Below are 3,155 nucleotides of genomic sequence, written 5' to 3' on the forward strand. Positions count from 1 at the left end.
AGGGGAGCCAAGTTCCTACAAGTTCCCATTTACTGGAAGCGCTGGGGATCAAAGCCAGCGGTTTCCACGCCCCCTGCTGGTCCAAACCTGAAAATACAAATAATTCCGCCACCGTGAGCAGATTGAACTGATTCCTTAACCTAAAGGGAGGACAATTGATGACAGCCGACAGGCTAGCGCTTTCAGGAACAGACAGTTTAGTGAATTTGCACCCCGAGCATTTTCTCTCCCCTCCCCGTTATCAATAGAAAGAATTTATCTGCATTGCTTATCTCGTTCTGATAAAAAAAATCTTCAATCACTTGAGACTTGTAGCCATCCAGGCTGTACCAGATGCTCCAAAGGATGTTTAATAGAATGTGTGCCGATCTAACGAGTCAGCAGTTTTTTTTCGTTTTTTTCCCGTTTGTTATCTCTTTGTGGGATTCTATTCCTTTCTTAGGAACGCCGGAAGATCTCAGAGTTTTGTCACATTATCCGTTGAATTGCATTGAATTATCTTGTTTTAGATAACAAGCAATACTTTGCAGAAAAGTAAAAAAAAATGTTTTAAATGCTTTACATTGGTGACTTTGACTAATGCATCGTGGTGCGTTAATGATATCACTAAAAGTAGCAACACAAGACGATAAGGCCATACAATGTGAAGCCAGATTGTAGGGATTTGAAAAGTTCTGTGGAAAAGTTGTTAATTAAATTAGTACCATATTGGAAATCAATATGGCGTTTAACATGTCTTGATGCTTCACCTTTTTTGAAAGCTTAAATTGTGCATTACAAAATATTTGCATATAATGTGGTCCTTTCATAGACCATTTTGAGCAAATGTCGATAATTTCTGCTCTGTAAAATGAAGGGTTATTCATTTGAGTTATTAGACATTAGAAGGTTTGTAGCAAAACAGACCTTTGTATCTAGAAAGAGGAAATTAAATGTAAATATTTCAAAAAGAGTCTGCGATGCAGGTTAACAAACTTTGAGCAAACTTAAGGATTCAAAAAAACGATTCAAATTCTCTGAAGAATAATTTTTGCGTGGGAGAAATGATCAATAGAGGTGTTTAGCTTCTGGGATCGGCTGTGAGCATTATTTGCCCATTTAATTTGTTTTATTGCCATCGACAATGAATATTTGCAAACTGACTATTATAGCAACGTCTGCGCTTTGCAACTGATCCATTGGTTTGTGAGCTGCTTTGGGACGTGCTGAGGACCCGAGCAGGCGCTGTCTAAATGCAAGCTCTTCCTTTACTCATTCGCTTTGCAAGGGATTCTCTGTGGAGAAGTTCATTAAAACTCTTAACAGATCTCGGCCCACTTGCAATGCATTAATAAATTGTCGGGGTCTTGCGTGTCGGTACCGGTACTGGGGGCATATACTCCCGATCATCAAGACTGGTTTACTGTTGCTGGGTTTAAAATAATCGCATGTCTGTTCTACAGGCACGGACGGGGTTCGAACCCGCGATCTTCGGTTTACGAGACCGACGCCTTACCACTTGGCCACCGCGCCTGCGCTACAAAAAAATGTAGCGAACGACTTCTTTTCATAGAGCACAGCTCGCTGTAACCTGCAGGGTGTCGACTCATTCAATGATCGTAATGGGCATGCGCCGGGGAGCTGCAGTGAATAATCTTGACACACACTCTCACAGACTAGTTTTGGTTAGTTGTTGTTGTTCAGTGCAGTAACTGAGGCTCCAGATCTGCTTTTGGCACAGTAACACTCTCACATCTCCTGTATGTCACAGCCCCAAAACCCAGAGCCCTCCTCGTACCATCTGAAATACTCCCAAGATTCTAAACCCCCACCCCTAGGAATATAGGAACAGGAATAGGCCATTCAGCCCCTCCAGCCTGTTCCGGACATGGAACCTGATAGCATCTCACCACTTCTCTCAGAGACATCTCAAAGTGTTTCCACATACAATAAATTAGGTTCGAAATGCAGTGACTCTTATGTAGAAAGAAAAGAAAGACTTGCATTTATATAGCGCATTTCACGACCTCAAGATGTCCCAAAGCGCTTTACTGTGTCGGAGCCACTAAAGGACTCAGATCGTTTGTATATAATTCCCTTTAACAACATGTTAGCTACAGCCTGAGTCTGTACTTTTATTTATACTGTTTACTTGTACAGAGCGTGATTACTTTAACAGCGTGGGTAAACGCGATGACCTTACGCCGTTCATCACGTGATCCCCCACTGGCAGGAAGAACGTCATGACGTCAACCACGGGATCGCCCGGGCAGTCCTCGTGGAGCCTCCGAACTGAATAGACCCACACTCGATGTTCTCCTGCAGTTACTTGTTTAAACCTGTTAGTTTCCATTAAACTTCGTTTTGTTTGATCGCCTGAGTGGACCTCAGTCTTTGGATAGGAACTAGACATTCCTACATTACAACCAATGAAGTACTTTTGAAGTGTAGTCACTGTTGTGATGTAGGAAACGCAGCAGCCAACTAGCACACCGCAAGCTCCCACAAACAGCAACGTGATAATGACCAGGTACTTTAGTGATGTTGATTGAGGGCTAAATATTGGCCAGGACACCAGGGAAGCCTCCCCTGCTCTTCGTTGAATAGTGCCGTGGGATCTTTTATGTCCAGCTGGGAGAGCAGACGGGGCCTCCGTTTAATGTCTTGTCCGACTCAGAGGCAAGAGTGCAACCAACTGAGACATGGCTGTAGGCAAACACAGCAGCTGTTTGTGCACAGCAAGATCCCACAAACAACAATAAGATGTGGCCAGTTAATCTGCTTTTGGCAGTGTTGGATGATGGAAGAATGTAGGCAGGAAAACAGGATGAATACTCTGTTTTTCTTCAAGTACTGCCATGGGATCTTTAACTCCACCAGAACTATCAGACAGGGCCACAGTTTCAGGTAACATCCAAAGAAGACACCTTCAAGACACCTTTAACAATGCATCGTTCCCTCAGTACTCCTGTTGTGTATGTACCTTTAAGAGAATAACTGGTCTCAGACTGCAGTACCGGCAGTGACCACCCCTGTATAAAAGGCGCTATTGAGCCTCTGTGTTTTTAGTTTCACTATTGACTTCCACCAGTAAAGACTTATTTTGTTCACTCCTGCTGTCCGTGTCTCAATTATTCACGGACGTAACACTGGCGACGAGTAAGAAACGAACTTAC

At 43.3% G+C, this 3,155-nt stretch overlaps 1 non-coding gene across 1 annotated transcript; it reads right to left on the reverse strand.

Moving 5' to 3' along the window:
- Positions 1 to 1,440: 1,440 nt before the first annotated feature.
- Positions 1,441 to 1,512, reverse strand: trnat-cgu (transfer RNA threonine (anticodon CGU)). Its single transcript has one exon. It is a non-coding gene; the product is annotated as a tRNA-Thr (tRNA).
- Between the last annotated feature and the right edge of the window lie 1,643 nt (positions 1,513 to 3,155).

Source organism: Somniosus microcephalus, chromosome 11 (assembly GCF_052327205.1).
Source record: "Somniosus microcephalus isolate GS21.2 chromosome 11, FLI_Smic_1.0, whole genome shotgun sequence".
Taxonomy (NCBI): Eukaryota; Metazoa; Chordata; class Chondrichthyes; order Squaliformes; family Somniosidae; genus Somniosus; species Somniosus microcephalus.